The 17,632-nt window shown below is 39.3% G+C and overlaps 1 long non-coding RNA gene across 1 annotated transcript in view; it reads left to right on the forward strand.

Moving 5' to 3' along the window:
- The first annotated feature begins 8,056 nt into the window (after positions 1 to 8,056).
- The window catches only part of LOC122362453, a 42,017-nt gene continuing 32,441 nt past the window's right edge, over positions 8,057 to 17,632 (forward strand). Inside the window, exon 1 of the long non-coding RNA XR_006253121.1 lies at positions 8,057 to 8,132. This is a non-coding gene — a long non-coding RNA (uncharacterized LOC122362453). The remainder of the gene's footprint in view (positions 8,133 to 17,632) is intronic.

Genomic DNA, 17,632 nt, shown 5'->3' on the forward strand with positions numbered 1-17,632 from the left:
ACACACACACACACACACCTGCCACAGGCTTGACCCCCTGAGTACTTTACTTTCTTCAGGTCTCCCAATTCACTAATAGGTCGCATGTAGGGCAGTAGTCCCACTGCAGGAGACAAAACAATGTGCTGGCAACACTCAGTGTCCAGGACTACGTTTAAGTTATTGGAAGCAGTAGGATGAGAGATGAATGGAAAGGTGCTACTAGCTTGTTTTACTCTGATAGCTTAGCAGCTGTCTTTCACACTCCTCGCTGAGAATTGACTCGTCCCAGAGAGATGCCTTTTAAAGGGTCTAGAAACAAACATAAGCCTCATGTCATGTTTCCTAGAATGACAGTCTATCATATTATATATTAGTTTTGGACGATATGCTTAATGGTCATATCATAGTATTATTAGCCAATACATAATATCATCATGCATATTTATTTGATTAATTACTAACTTAGTTTCACGGATGGAGACGGAACCAACTCTAGGGGAAGACTAAAAGCAGCTTAATGTTAGTGGAATTTATTTTTGTTAAATAGTGGATGTCATGTAAATAAAAAATATATTAGAATTTGTATTTTACTAATTAAAATGCTTACATTTCCTCAGTTATTCAAAAAGCAACGACACAAGGACAAGAACTATAAAGAAAACAATAATTTTTTATCTTTATCAGTATTAAAAGAACAGCCACACCACAGCTATAATGATAAAAGCACAGAGAAACAATATCATTGGAATCACTTTTTTTTTTTTTCCAGCTGGTGAATGATACAAACATTGGCACCCAATCAAAATCCATCTATAATGCTTTAACGAGCTTGATCATTTAAAGTGGCAGAAGAGCGTGCACTTACAATAAACAGATGATAGCGTTTGCTAAAGCGTTTGGTTATAATGCGCAACAATGTAAAAATGAATAAGACCAAATAAGCCCTAAGTTACATAATTTAGAGAAATTAGTATAATAATATTAACTAATAATAATTACTACACAAAAAAGATACTTAATTTTTTTTAAGATAAGCGATTATAGACGATTCATTTTAGCTGCATTTAAATAAACAGATTTAGTTCAAAGTAAGTCAAAAAAATGTATTGTGAACACTTACTTTAAAAAAATGTGAATTCAATTAATCTTTTTTTTTTCCAGAGTATCTTCTATCAGCACAACCCCTATAATATATATATAGGATAAACAAAAAAACATGTATTTGTGCAGTTTAATGTGTTTTAAAAGGAAAAAACTTCTAAAGATGTATTTATAAGTGAGAAAAAAGGCTGGGCGATATATTCATGCACACCTCGTCAGTAACGCTGTACTTGCCGCCGAGATCTCTGACAAGATACGCAATATTCCGTTCAATTTTGGGCATTACATAAAATATTGCTCATTGAATTTAACTTGTATTAAACCCAGGCTATTATTTAAACAAAATATTATCAGATAAGCAGTCGTCCTTCACAGTTAATTTTGACAGGTCTGACACGTCTGAGCAGCCTTTCCTGCAACCGGCCTGTTCCAGGATACCTCCGTCACCGCATGCAAGACTGACATTCGGTCTGCCGGCATCAGGATAGGGAAAGACACGAGGGCAAAGGCAAATTGGCCTCGAGCATATAGTCAAAGCCCATTATTGTGGCGTTTCTGAAGACAATCCAGAGCATTGTCTACTCTGTGGACTGGAATGAACTCCTCCTGTTTAATGGATTTGTTACTTTGCAGATCAAGCTGCACTGCTAGAAATTAGCATCACCCCCTGTGGAGATATTCCTGTCAGCGGCGCACATCAAATGACATGGTTCATCTGGAAACATCGTGCTTTACTTTTAATGTCGAAGAGAATAACGCTCTCAAACGCCCATGTTATCTGCAAAACACTGGATCATGTAGGCCCCGTGTATACTTTATAGAGCTATATGCAATTTCAATGGGAGCATATGTAAATATATTCGGTTAAAAACAGTCTAGCCATATTTTTTTTTTTTTTATTAGTTTTATACCATCTGTTCACAGAAAAATAAATGTAGACACCTGGCAGCCTGTAAGAATGTCTGCAAGAATGTAGCGTTACTGTTTCCAATGCTCATAGATCTTTGAAGCACTTAGTAAGTGATATCCTGCAGGTTTGCCTCAGGGAAAGATTATGCAAAAGATGCATGTTTTTTTTTGTACCCGACATGCAGCTGCTAAGTTTGCTAATAGTAGCGTAGCAATAAACCAATCGTAGAGCTATGAGACATTCACCTGTACGTAATTCCTACGAAATATGGTTAAATCATTAAATGCCGGGCCTGCCTGGTTGCAGCGGAAACTTGCGTGTTGAATGAAACGATCAAAGCTAAACGTGTTACAACCACAGAACTCATTGTTGAGTGGCACAGCGGTGTGTTGCCAGGAAACGGCCTATAATACAATGTTTCACTGACACGTTTCCTGAATAGGCTATATGTATTCATTGCTAATCAGTTCTTTGGCTTTTTAATTATTTCTTTACAGACACAGACTCATTTGTCACGTTCCCGGACTTTGTTATTGTTTTTCGTCTCGTGCCATGTGTTCCCTGTGCCCTGCCTTTCCTCCATGTTAATTGTATGATTGTCTGCAGCCGTGTCTCGTCAGTGTTGTCAATTACCTCGTGTATTTAAGTCCTGTGTTTTGAGTTCTGTTTGTCCGAGCGTCGAGGTCCTTACCTGATGTCTTTACGTGTGTTTATCCTGCCTGCCTGTTCTACCTGCCTGCCTGCCTGCCTGCCTTTATATCTTTATTTTGTCATTCTTGAGATTAAATCCATTTAAGTTTATTTTGAGCCTCGTCTCCTCAGTCTCTCGAAAGCGCAACCGTGACAGAACGCTCGGACCTCAAAAAAAGTAAATAGCGGCGTATTTTCCCCCTTATTTTTTGTTTTTTGTTTGTCATGTTTGCCCAGTTCAAAGACCCAAACTTCCTCATCCGCCTGCTGGAGCAGGGGGATTGCTCTCTCGAGGACTACACCGAACTGTTCCTCGAACTGGCCAACTGACTCCGCTACCCGGACTGCTCTCTGCTCGAACTCTATTTCCGTGGACTTAACACCTCCAGCCAAGCGCAGCTGTCCGGGAGCGGTCCTCGAGAGAGCCTCGCCGCATACGTCGAGTGGGTGCTGGTGTCCTGCAAATCAACCATGATGGTTGCGCCTGAGGACAACGACACCAGCCCCACTCCAGATCCAGAGCCTAGCTCAGCCCTTCACCGCATGGTCGAGCCCCAGCCTGAGCCCACCGCTGACACGGGGCGGAGTCGAGCGCGACCACGGACCCATCGCCAGAGAGAGCGACAGAGCCGTGGGGCGTAACAGGACCCGAGCCGTATCACGTCAGACCAGGTGCGCGAGCCAGCAACGGAGCTCCCGCGGTGGAGACAGCCGACGCTGCGAGGAGAGCGCGGGTGGAGCTCCGCCCACTACACATCGGCTGAGGATGAGCTGATCATCCACCTGGGGCTGCTGGATCTGCAAAGGAGCTGGATGATGTAGACTTGGACTTGGACTTAGACTGGACACCTCCCTGTATCCTGAGTTCCTGTTCCCGTTCAGCTACCCAGTAAGCCGCTGGTTCCGCCCAGCCGCCCCGTTAGCTCGCTGGTTCCGCCCAGCCGTCCCGTTAGCTCGCTGGTTCCGCCCAGCCGTCCCGTTAGCTCGCTGGTTCCGCCCAGCCGTCCCGTTAGCCCGCTGGTTCCGCCCAGCCGTCCCGTTAGCCCGCTGGTTCCGCCCAGCCGTCCCGTTCCTGTGCCCGCGCCGCGGCGCTTCTCTCCAGTGCCGCGCCCCGCGGCGCGCCTCCTCAGTGCCCGCGCGCCGCGGCGCTCACTCCAGTGCCCGGCGCCACGCGGCGCGCTCCTCCAGTGCCCGCGCCACGCGGCGCTCCCTCCAGTGCCCGCGCCACGTGCGCTCCTCCAGTGCCCGCGCCGCGTCGCTCCCTCCTGTGCCCCGCGCCCGTGCGCTCCGTCCCGTTCCTGTGCCCGCCCGTGCGCTCCGTCCCGTTCCTGTGCCCGCGCCCTGTGCGCTTCCTCCAGTGCCGCCTCAAGTTTTCCCACCCTCCCACCCTTGCCACACCACGCCGATGGATCCCAGCAGCCCCTGCGCTCATCCTCAGCTCACCATCCGGGCTCGCCCACGGGTCTGCCGGTCTCCATCGCCGCCGAGGGTGAAGGATCCTCGCCTCGCCGTCCTGCCTCGAGACCCAGACTCCTCCTCGGCCCGTAGACCCGTCGGCTCCCCTGGGCTCCTAGCTCCCTCCTCTACACCGTGGTCCGTCAGTCCACCAGCTCCACCAGGCTCCATCGTCCCCTCCGGCTCCGCCTTGGTCTGTCGTCGACCATCCGTGCGCCTCGGGATTCCTCTCCTCGGCCGCCTCGTCCCTCCATCCCACCGGCTCTGTCAGGCTCCTCCTTCCCTCCGGCTTCACCTCAGTCCTCAGTCGCTCTGGCTCCGCCGCGTCCTTCCGTGGCCCCCCGTCTCCGTGTCAGTCGCCGAAGCCTGCGGCGCCGCCTTGACCTCCAGCGCCTCGGCGTCACCCTGGCTCTTCGGCTCTCCGTCTCTGCCTCAGTCTCCTCCACCACCTGCTCGCGCCGCCGGTCGGCCCCCATGGAGTCGATGGCTGCTCCTCCTCCATGGCTCCTCCTCCGTCGGCTCCACCTTGGACCACCATAGCTGGGCTCTGGATCTCCTCCTGCTCCGGACTCCTCCTGTCTCCTTCCTGGCTCCTCCCTCCGTCGGCCCCACCGTGGACCACCATAGCTGGGCTCTGGATCTCCTCCTGCTCCGGACTCCTCCTGTCTCCTCCCTGGCTCCTCCCTCCATCTACACCTCCTTGGACCCTTCTGCCTTCTGCCTGCCCCATCCTGGCGATCCGTCCTCCACCAGAACCTCCTCCCAAGACCCGGTATCCCCAAATCCTAGTCATCTTGGTTTTTGTTTGTGTTTGTTTGTTACCCTTTAGGTGCGAGGACGCACCTTCCGGGAGGGGGGGGTAATGTCACGTTCCCCGGACTTTGTTATTGTTTTCGTCTCGTGCCATGTGTTCCCTGTGCCCTGCCTTTCCTCCATGTTAATTGTATGATTGTCTGCAGCCGTGTCTCGTCAGTGTTGTCAATTACCTCGTGTATTTAAGTCCTGTGTTTTGAGTTCTGTTTGTCCGAGCGTCGAGGTCCTTACCTGATGTCTTTACGTGTGTTTATCCTGCCTGCCTGTTCTACCTGCCTGCCTGCCTGCCTGCCTTTATATCTTTATTTTGTCATTCTTGAGATTAAATCCATTTAAGTTTATTTTGAGCCTCGTCTCCTCAGTCTCTCGAAAGCGCAACCGTGACACATTATTTTGGTCTCAATTGCTAATGAAGGTGCTAGCACAGAACTAGACTAGCTGCTTTAATGAGCTCTCCCAAGGAGGACTATGACACAAGATGGAAATACTCTGTGGTCTTAAAATCAATGAGCTATTTTAGGGTAGCATGGTAAGTCATGAATAATGTATGTAATAAGTCACGAAGAAAGGTATGAAGTGCAGAATCGGGCCGTTAAATGTTAAATCTTGTCGTTTTTGCATCACCAAGTTTCAAACAGGTTTCCTTTTTCTTGGTTGGACCACAAGAAGTCTTGCCCTGTATTTACAATATTGGTTAAGCTGATCATTTTTACTTGCAGTAACCCATAAATAAAGCGTTAAAATTAGCTCAAATTAAAAATAAATTACAGAAAAAATGTATTGTACATACTTCGGGTGAATTATGCAAGATTGCATTGTTTGTTTGGTGTTTGTTTTGAAATTGTTTTGAAGATCAGACTACTTTTAACAGTTTTTTGCAATAAATTATTATTGTAAAGTATTATTATTACTATTGTATTATTATATGGGCATATATTCAACCTAGACTCATTGGAAATATATTCCTCTTTCTACATTTCTGCAAAACTCCAAAAACGTACTTATACGTACGAATCACTGAGGTTTCCAGTTGAAATGAACACTAGAGGCAGTAAAACTGTGTTATTCCTTTACACCCAAAGTGCAAGATTTGCAAGTCCACAGTTTCGATTAATAAAGCCAAATTTTTTGCATAATTACTTGAGCAATATTGTGTTGTGAATTCGAACCAATTGTAACGTGTTGTGACATTTGAACGTTAGTGTCACATGTCAGCTTCATATGCTCGGGTTTTCCAACTCAATGCGTTTGGTCGGTAGCTCACATGAAACAACGGTTCGAACTGGAAGTCGCAACACATCTTTTCTTCTATATTTTGATCTACATTCATATGACATTTAAACAAATTAAATGGTTGGAGAAATCCATCATGTCACCAAAGATGTTCTTACTAATAAATTGTCTCGAGATTTCTGGACTGGGAACAATACGGGAGCAATCTGAAAATCTATAATAACTCCCAACATGATGAACAAAAGCTATGTAACTTACCAATTCCTGGTCTGTTCCTGTCTCTTTCTCATTGCTCAACACCGCTTTGGGTAATGGTCGCTCAAGTTATTTTATTAAAACCAATCATCCTTTTATGTGTTGATAATGAATCTAATTTGGATGCCTCGTGCAGCCATTGCTTTAGGTCATACATTTTTCCTGTTGAAGCTATTTTTTTTAAGCCTTCTATTCTCCTGGACCAAGAAGCTGAAACAGAGTTTTAAAAAGTAGGCACTGAATGCAAAAACGTTAATAAGTCAGTTTTTTTGTATTTTCTTTAGCTGTGAGATGTAATAAGGTATCATAAAAGTGGTACAAATGACTTATGCCCAATATAAAATCAATCATAGCTTCAGAATTCAATCGATCATAGCTTCAGTAGGGTATGAGTTCAGAACAACATGTGGCTGAGCTATTAAAGACAGATTTTAGACCTATTTTTTTAAAAGAAATCATATATTTGACTTTACAGTACAGTATAATTTATTCTTTCTTTTGTTGCATCCCAGATGTTATTTTATTCCATTTAGTCCAAAAGTCTTGACATTTACTTTCTTTATTTTTATTTTCAGAGGCTGTTCAAGGAATCTTTTGTTAAAAGAATCACTCTTGAGTGTTTGGCCACTCATGCTGCTAAATATAACACAGGATGAAGCTTAACCACAGCATATTGTGTTTCTTTTTCTTTTTCTTGCGTTTATGATTAGAGTCAAATTTAAGCAGAAGGTCAAAACCTTTCGAGAATTGAATTTGTGAATCGGTTTGATCCAAGACAGAATGGTACATCCTTGAGGCTGTGATGAGGCCATGTAGACACAATGACAGTGGCAGTAATACCATTCACTATCAGATTGGCGACATCTAAAGCTGTGTGTAAATGTGCAGGATTACTATCAGCCTCAGTGGAACTGAAGGACTGTGTTGTTTGCAACGATGGTCTGCTGAGAGATGGAGCATGCAGGTGGCCTGAGGGAAGGGAGAACCAGAGGCTGGAGAAAATAAATTATAGAGCGTTACAAAATACCCTGCTGAGTTTATTTCACATTTCTTCCACGTGTCTTCCTTCCACCGTCGGTCTTTGCTTTGCTTTGCTTTGCTTTTTCCAACATGAAGAGCTGTGTTAATTTTATTGGTTTTCTTCATTTCTACAATGTGTACAACAGATGATTTGGCTCTCTTTTAGAAGTCCAAAACTGAGGTGCCAGACTATTTCAGGTGTGTAATAAGGTTGAATTAACATTTTCTAGCACACCTACGCCCTCGTTTATGCACGTTTTAAAAAGGCAGTCAGGGGAAAAAGTTGAGAGTACCACAGCACTTTTTCCCATAATCACTGCAGAAAGGTTGACTGCTTTAATGAGTCACAAGTCTCCTTTACACTCAGCACATACACATGCTTACCTTAATTAGCCATAGACGGGTCAATTGAGCTGTTATTTTCTCTAGAGCTCTAAAACTGTTTATACATCAGCTCTTCGCACTTCTCATCTGCTAAAACATGAGAGTAGGCCTATTTGATTAATAATTTTTTTTTTTCGGGTTCAGTTTTGTCAGATTATATCCGGCAGAGTATGGATGATTGGATATCTGATAGGTTTCATTTTTTCATTCTATTAGATTTAGAGGATCTAAGGACTGTGCTGGGAGGATATAACACAGAGGAGGTTCTTCTCATTAACTGCAATTAAAGGTAAACCCCTTCAGACCATTTTGTAAAATGGTAATCTTTGCAAGAGCAAGTGTTGTTACTTCAAATGGAAAGTATTTTACCTATTTTTTTTTTTTTACTTTAATTTTCCTCAAATTTTATTTAGGTCATCTTTGTTATTACACTGAAACACTTTCAAATGTAATCTAAAAATAATGCAAATAATTATGCATATGTCACATTATTATTTAATTATTTAATTGTAATAAAATAATTTTAATTTCGACAGTGTAGACTTTTAACATAGGTCGTTAAACTAATAGTTTACCAAAAATGAAAATTTGAAAAAAATGGAAATGTACTCACCCTCAGGCCGTCCTAGAAGAGTTTGTTTCTTTAAGTTTGATTTAAAAAAAATTAGCTTTACAACTCTTGTTCTCCAGTGGATCCAGTGCAGTGAATGGGTGCCGTCAGAATGAGTCCAAACAGCTGATAAAAGTTTATCATAAACAATCCATCATTAAGATGTTTTTAAATTCAAATCATTGTTTCTGGCTAAAATGAAGTCCTCTGTCTTAATTTGGATTGGATTTTGGTTTTTGGATTAGCTGTTCCTTGGTTATTAAACATAACAAATAAAATAATTAAAAAGTTTTTTGTTAACTGTCCGAATAGTAGTCTCTTAGTACATACAACTGGACATTGTATACACCTGTAATATAATAAACATTTGTAAAATGTACTTATATACTAGTGAAAGAGATTATACAGTTGTTTTTAGAAAGGTTTCTGAGCTTTTATACCCGAGTGCAGCTAGAGTCGTGTAGACTAGTAGTGAATCTTTGGCAGCTGAACCTGTTTCTTGACCAGGAAGTGACACTTCCAGCAGAGGGGAAGTGGAGAGACGGGTCATCTCACCAGATGGCCACAGCAGGAAAAGGGGCTCAATGAGGGGCTCTTACTTTGACAAGACAATTACGGCATCAGTGAGTCTAAAATGAGTCACCTTTGAGTTCAGCCATTGATGCCATTTCTTCAGACTGTCAGAAGCGATAATTTCTTGCTGCACTGTGGTTTTCAAAAGAACATGTTTAGTGATAATTGATATTACATCTGTTTGCGAGACTTTTGTGAGCCGAGACTTTTAATAGTTCATCATTTTAATTGTTCAGCTTGACAGCCGTAAGATTACATGCAGATTAAAGACGCGGTTCCCTGAAATGCATGGTCAGCGTGTTGGTTAATTGCATTTTGTATGTTTAGATTTGACAATTGTGGTTTAGCTGGTCAATGTCAGTTCAATAAGCAAAGACTGATTGTCTATATTGATTGATATAACGGATATATTGGTTTTAGGTCTGCAATTGGAACAGGACTTTTTTGTGCTTGTATGCCTCTCCAAATGTTTGTTATATGGATTTGAGTTAATGAATTTCTGCTTCCCCGGCCTTACTGTATAGCGGTAATGAGACTTGTGTGATAATGAATGGCCACGCTTTAATCTTTGTTACATTGCCCCCCTTTTGTAAGATCTCTCAATGAATCGCCAAAGACAGCTTATCGTTATGGGTATGTACTTCTACATAAATGAAAACGGGCCTTGCCCTTATTCATTATCATCAAGCTTAATGATTAATATTAGTGTTAAAGACCTCATAATTTGAGGTGTGTAAGGATGTCATCTTTAATATTTGAATATACACATCATTGCTGACATGTCTCCACACCGTAACTGACTTGTCAGCTGATCTGTTTTACTTATTGCTTGACATAATGTACTGTTAATATCTGAATTTATTTGCATCGACATTTGATGTGATTTTGAAGATGTGCATTTATATATGCATATTTAGTTGTACTTTTAAGGAATAATTCAGCTAAAAATGAATATGAAATTCAGCGTTATATCAATTCCAGTGTATCACTACAGTGAGTGACTGCATTCAGAATAAGAGTCCAAAAAAAATGAATGAATGTAATTTTTCATTGTTAAATTGCTGAATTTAGACATTAGAAGGGAATATTTAGAGAATTGAGGCATGCTTTTTGCTCTAATGTCAAAGTGTCTCTATAGCACTCCTACGATCATTAATTTAAAAAAAAAAACAGATGTTGCCATGGTGGTGTATCTATTGGCTTAATCTTGGGATACCAGCTGTGCCTCCCTATCATTATAGATCTCATTCTGTCATTTGAGCGATGAGGAGATGCAGGCTTTCTTATGAACTACAGTGAAATTCCTCATGAAATTATCACACAGATTCGGTGTTATGAGGCGTGCAGAAAACCCAGCTTTTTTTGTTTCACGAGGGCATTCAGAGGGCTATCGCCCCCTCGGCAGAGGTTTCTGGCATCCTGAGGGTGGAGAATAATGGAAATGATAAAGACCCTTTCTTCATTTTTAAATGTCAACAGAGTAATTGACTACACGTTCTGACTGCCCGATTCTCCTAGTCCTTGGCTCACACCGTAAATGCACAAGTGCTATTATTGAAACTCGAGATATTCTTTAGAAGAAATCAATTGGGGTGCTCTTTCTGTGAAAGTAGACAGTAGACTTCCACGACGACCAAAAGCTGTCCTACAATGTGAATTTTTCTCCTTACAGAAAACAGGATTTTGTAAAATTCTTTAAAACTTGTGTCCAGTTTTAAGTGAGGCGTTGTGTTAATTATGCCAGTGTAACACAATGAACCAAATTCCTTTGTCATAAGCTTTTTATGAAACAGTGCTATTTATGCAGTATTGAAGTTTTTAATAATATTTTGATTTGGATTTTCAGTTTCCAATTTAATTTTTAGCTAAATTTTTATTTAACTTAGTTTTTCAGTTGAAACACTATTTTAGTTTGTTATACTTTTCATTTAAGTTTTTTCATATAATAGTTATATTGCATTTTATTTAAGCTTTTTCAAATTACAAAGGCAATTTTAACATTTAGTTGCGGTGTTTGTTAACAAAATCATCCCTTGTGAGTCATTCATAAAGAGGCACAATACCGTTGTGATAGTGATGCTGTCATGAACACGCATTGATGTGTCTGAAGGTTGAACAACTGATGTCACATGGATTATTTTAACAATGTCTTACTACATTATGACTGTTTGGTGCTTTTTGGCTTTATATTAGGTGTATAACCCTCTTCTCGTTCCAAACTCATAAGACCTTCATTCATTCATCTGAACACTCCATAGACTGCATGGAAACTACCATGTTTAGGGCCCAGAGGTATAGTAAGCACATTGTTAAAATAGTCCATATGACATTAGTGGTTCAACCGTAATTTATGAAGTTCCACAATGAGCTCTTTTATGAGCTCTCTGACCCTCCGTAGAAGCATAATACCATGATCAACGCAACGAAACATAGCAGAGACAACTGTCCATGCGATATCAGGGGTTCAACCGTAATTTCACGAGTCAATAGCAGTGAAATTGAATATCAACTTAGTTTACATTCAGTAGACAGCATGTGCATGCTGAATGTATTCACATTGATTACATCCTAGGAAAGAAGTAGTTATTTTTCTTTACGTGCAAGAAGTATTTTCGTAGCTTTGTAAAATTACAGTTAAATAATAAAAATCATAATGATCTGATCAAATACGCTATGACTCTTTTAAAATGGTGATATGATTCCAAGAGATTTCGCGAGACTTGTCTCAGTGAGTTAGTGACAGTTTTAGACGTGACTAGAATGACAGCGTCTGGACCCTTCCCTCATCTTCTTGGGTAAAAATATGATTGATTGAAGAAGGCGGCAGCGCAGTGGGTCGCAGCAGGCCACTTGGACAGATCCAGGAGGCTTAAATGTGCCCACGCAGATCAAGAGTGGTTGGGGTGGCACAAAAGACAGTGGGAGATGCAGAGAAATGCGATGATGTAAGCGGAATAATCTAGCACTAACTGGGCCACTGCAGACAGAAGCATGGTGGGGTGGGGGAGCCCTCACATTGGGGAAGAACAAGATGCTGTCACAATAGCTAGAAGGAAGAGAGCGGGGGAAAAGAAGGGAAAGCGAGAGAGGGCTGAGGAGGAGTAGAGGATGCTATGCTCCGCATATGCTGAAAAACTACGGACATGGAGTTGTTTATTGCATTCAAACAAGATTGACCCTGACTGTGTCTTGCTGCGCTTTATCCCTTATATTTTGTTCCCTCTGCAGGGTGAGATATGAAGTGTTAAAATGCCATCAGTCGGTTCTGTGGAGGCAGCAAAGCCCAGACATTATGGGAGAGCTGATCTCTCTTGGAAGATTCAGGTCATCACTTACCTAGACACAATTTTAACTAAACTTTTGTTTGAATGGGTCTTCCTTTTTGGCAGAGGAGACGTGTTCGTTGTATAGGACTTTTATCACTTGCAACCGATTCCACCAAGCAAATACGTAATACCTTCTTTTGTGTTCAGTTGAAGAAGGTTTAGAAGAACATGAGGATGAGTAAATGATGACAAAATTGTAATTTTGGGGTGATCTGTCACTTATTATTTATGTAGCACTTTTAATTTATCAAAGTGACAAACATATATGTTCCTACACAGGATTTCTATTTCGTATAAAATGCTAATAAATTCATTTGTACTTTCTGTTCATAAGACACCTGATTTTCTTTTTTTTTTTTTACAAAAATATCAAGCAGGAAAATGGTTTTCAATATCAATACTAGAAAGAAAGGTTTCTTGAGAATAACATCAGCATATTGTAACGCCTATATTACACATATATATTAGAATGATTTCTGAATGACCGCGTGACACTGAAGGCTAGATTCAGCATCTTTATCTGAGGAATAAATCACTTTTTTTTTTAAATATTAAAATTGAAAACGGTTATTTTAAATTGTAATAATATTACACAATATTGCTATTTTTGCTGTATTGATTAATAAATAAATGCAGATTTGGTGAGCATAACAGAAAATGTACTCAATTTATTCAAATTTACCTCAATTATGAATTAAATTATCATGTAAATGTAAAAGTACAACAATACAACTTATACTAATAAATTAGTTATTGGGAAAAAATGATACACAATTTTGTATAAATGCATTAAAAACAAAACAATGAAAACTTATTGATTTCTTTTTGTCACCAAAATTAATAGCCTTTATTGCACTGAATTTTTAAATCTCAGCGTTTCAACTTTTGGACTCCAATGTACTTCTCTGCTTTTCAGGATCAAAGATTGTGTTTTCCTGAAACATCTGCCAGCTTGATCAGCGTTAGTCCCAAACACAATTTATTCACAGCCAGAAGTGTTCCCATGAACCCTTCAGGATTTCCCCGAACTAATCAGCGTCGTCCCTGGTTCCCACTGTTCCTGTGTAGCTCATAACGGCAGGATTCGAGACTAGCAGACTAGAGGAATGAGAGGCAGATCAAGCAGGAGATCCCTCAAGCCTCTAATCACAGCACATCCAGGCCCACTGAAGGATGCTGGGTAATTGTATTGCCAGGACGGCAGGCTATTGTGCTATGCTTTATGTAAACTTGAATGTTTTTTTACCTTTTTGTAGTCGGTGGACTGAATGGTCATGCTGTTACTGTAAATGTTGAGTATGGGGCCGTTTAATGTTGTGGCTCGTTTAGACAAAGATTAAACAGACTTCATCCCTGTTAAAATGTAAAACGGTTAAATGCCACAGCCGTTGTTAGATTACAATCTGCTCTGCGTTGCTGTTGTTGTAAGAATATCTTACAGAACAAAGATTTGGATATATTAGATTGGTCCAAGCACGCATATCATGTTCCTGCATTTTTTATTCATAATCTAGGTCACACTGGGATTAAATACAGTCTATTCAGGATCATCATTCTCTCCCAAGGAGCTTGAAACAATCATTTTCAATCAATCAGTTGAGATTTCTGACTTATCTCTCTCTCTCTCTCTCTCGTAACCGCATGTGCAGAAGCTATCACATTTTAATAACGATCAACTGTAAATCTCAAAGCAGGTATCTTTCGAGCTTTTTATTGAGTTCGTACGACATATTAAATGTCATCGTAATACTGATTTTGCACTTTTTGTACACATTTTGACTGACTTGTTTTCTTCTGCGAGGCATATGCTAGCATTTAGATGCGGACCCCATGTAAGGATTTTAGCAGAAGTCACATGACTGTGCAGTGGAATATCAAAGGCTGGATGACATTTGTGGGCTGTGAGCTGAAAGGTCAGACTGAATGCGACTCTTTCCCCCAGCGCTGGGAATTAGTGTGCTTGGAGAGCGACTGAGTGGATTGGGTCCTGGTGGCCAAAGACATTTTTTGCTTTCGCTCTTTGTTGGACATTTGTCAATGGGTTTGTTTACATGCATCAATCTGATTGATCTGTAAGATAACATAAAAAGTTAGCATGAAGACCCATCGCTAACCCTGATTATTTAAAGTAGCCACCAATTAGTTAAAAATTTGCCATGAGATTGCATTGGTATAGTTGTTTAACAAGTGCTTAATAAATGTTTAGTCTCCTCCACTGTTTACATTTGCTTTATTCTTTGCAAAATGTGCTATGGTAAACTTTTTTTCTTTTTTAATTATCAATATTTTGTAGGGTTTGAATTCAAGTTGTTATTGTGTTGAGCACCTCGTTGAATCAGGACACAGTAATAGAGGTTTCTCTTCAAAACTGAAGCTCGAGGAGACTTTGTCTCAGATGTTTGTATTTGATATGCATAAGTGTTTAGAGCTGATATGTGAGAATTGTTTTAAACAAAAATCTCCATGTGTTTTTATTTTTCATATCACTCTTTGTGGAAGAACAATTAAGATACATTAGATCTAATTAGTTTTTGCTGTTTTGTCCTTCTGTCTAGTCAGATTATGCATTAGGAGTCATGATGGTTGACTAGTCATATTTGAAAAAATTGCCTGGGCAATTTTCCAGTAAATATATCATTTCTAGATCTGGGCAAAATAAAATAATAAATGCACACAGTTCACACACATATATTAAGTATTACACACATGCAGTATATAATTTAGAATTTGAAAATATTAGCATGCATTTACATGTGCATATATTTATATTTATATTATAAAATATTTATTTTCTTGAATATATACAGACATGTGTGTGCATGTACATAATAAATAAGCACAGTACACACACATATATGTACTCAAAAAAATGTTTATTTATCATGATTAATCATTGCCCAGCACTAATAATTTAAAAAGACATTTTACAATTTTACAATTGCATTTATTTTATTAAAAATGCAGTTAAAAAGTAATATTGAGAAATATGAATACATTTATCATTGTAATGTAATTAATAAAATGTAATTTATTAATTCGATGACAACGATGAAGGCTGTCTTACATGGTCCTTCAGAAATCATTATAGTATGGTGGTTTGCTACATAAGCAACATCACTTATTATTATTAATGTTGAAAACAGTTGTGATGCTTATTAATTATTTAGGAACTTTTATTTTTCAGGGTTCTTGGACAATTAGAAGTGTAGATAAATTAGAAGTATAAACAGATAAAGTAGATGATAATTTTGTAGAAATTAAGAGTTTCATTTACTCCCTTTTCTCCCTTTTCTCACACAGATGACAGGAAGCAATCTTAAAATTGCATCCACACCCAGCTTTAAATGTTGGATATTTAGGACTCATTTACTTTTAGTTCATGATATACTCAAATACAAATATTGAGACTTTTGTAAGTGTGAATGAAGACTCTGCATCCCGGGGTAATTTTGGGATTCACTGAAGGCTTACTTAAGAGGCCTAATTATTGTCTGCTCTTCTGGCAAAAGAAGAAGAAAAAGTCTACTATATTCTCGAAGGAGTAGGAATAGACCTTATCTAAAGATGATTCTGTGCTTAAAAGATTAAGCACGTTGAAGCAGTGAGGGAGTATGACATTCTTACTAGCAGAGAGCCAAAAGAATCAAACAATACTAGTATGAGAATGAGGATAAAATGGGAAACTGCTCACTTGAAAAAAAAATAAATAAATAAAAAAAAAAATAAAATAAATATATATATATATATATATATATATATATATATATATATATATATATATATATATATATATATATATATATATATATATATAAATTCAAGTCTCAAATCTCAAACATGATTTGGAGATTATACAATTTCAAGATTATATGCCTACAGGACAGAATTCAGTGTGAATACTTTTCATTCATAATTAATCTTAAAAGATGATATTCTTTTTTATATTATTGTTTTGTCATATGAACTGTATTAAGATTTTTCGATTAGCCGCAGACATTGAACAAGTTTATTCTTCGCGTTCAGGCGTACATGTACTTACCTCCAGATTTGTTTGGAAAGAGAACATGGCACAGGTTAAGCTGAAACCTCAGCACAGGCCATTCTGTAAAAGCTGCAGTTCCCCAATTTCTGTTTATTTTACTGTGCAGTCCAGATAAGAGCTGGATGGATTTGGCAAGCAGAATATGCTGACTCTCCTGTATGGCAACGCTTAAAAGAATCACAAATTGAAGGTGTCCTTCTTGCTGCTGCACCATTTCTTCCCCCGAGTTACTGAGTAGAAAGCTACTGCCAATCCATTATTATTACTTGTAAGGTTTGGACAGATATACAGAAAAAGTTAAATTGTAAGCAAATTCTTTTTATATTAGATCTATTCTCATTGTATTCTATACCACCTGTTCTTACAGATGGACTAGATCAAGCGGTTTTATCTCATACCTACATTAAAAACAAAACAACTTTTGACTTTTTATATTCATTTTGATTATTTATTTTAGTCAGTCAATTGATGTTTTAGGCTATATATTTATTTAGTTAGTTAGTTTTATCAGTTTGTTCCTTAAGATTTGACCCAGCAGTTGGATTAATTGTTTATCCCAAACTGAGTAGTTATATTTAACATTTAAACTATTGTTTAAAATGCTTATATTTCTTGCTTAACATGAACTGAAAATAGGTTGGAAAATAATATTTATTAATTATTAATGAAACAAACGAACATATTAGACTTAATAATTAAATAATAAATAATGATTAAACCGCTTACTAATAAATGTTCATCTTTTGATTATTACTGATGCCTCTATTAATCGTGTGTCTAAATTCAAATTTTCTAAAGTATTTTTGGTTCACTTTAAGGTGGGCTGGGTAGAGGGCGGCCTTCTCTTGAGAGACCAGTCTGACAGACTGATTGATGTTGCTTTGTTGTTTTGCAGCGCTCTCACATCTTTGTTTGTTATATGTGGCCGCGGCTCCTGTGATTTCTGTGTGTTCGATACACGTGCGATACCTGTGAAACTTCGCTATCCTCTTGAGCGTGTGCTGGCCGGAGGGGGTCAAGAGTGAGGTAAACAGGTCGCGACCTACATTTCCATCACATAGAGTTTCATTGGATAAGCGCACTAGGCTTACGGAGATGGTGCTTATTATGTATTTTTTGTTTTGATAGCAAGTATAGCGACGCCGTCTTGTACGCTGAAGATCTCTTTTGCTCTCTCCTCTCCACAGAGTGTTTGCTGATCTATCACCTGAAATGTAAATATTGTATGTTTTCATTAT

This window comes from Puntigrus tetrazona, chromosome 2, assembly GCF_018831695.1.
Source record: "Puntigrus tetrazona isolate hp1 chromosome 2, ASM1883169v1, whole genome shotgun sequence".
NCBI lineage: Eukaryota > Metazoa > Chordata > Actinopteri > Cypriniformes > Cyprinidae > Puntigrus > Puntigrus tetrazona.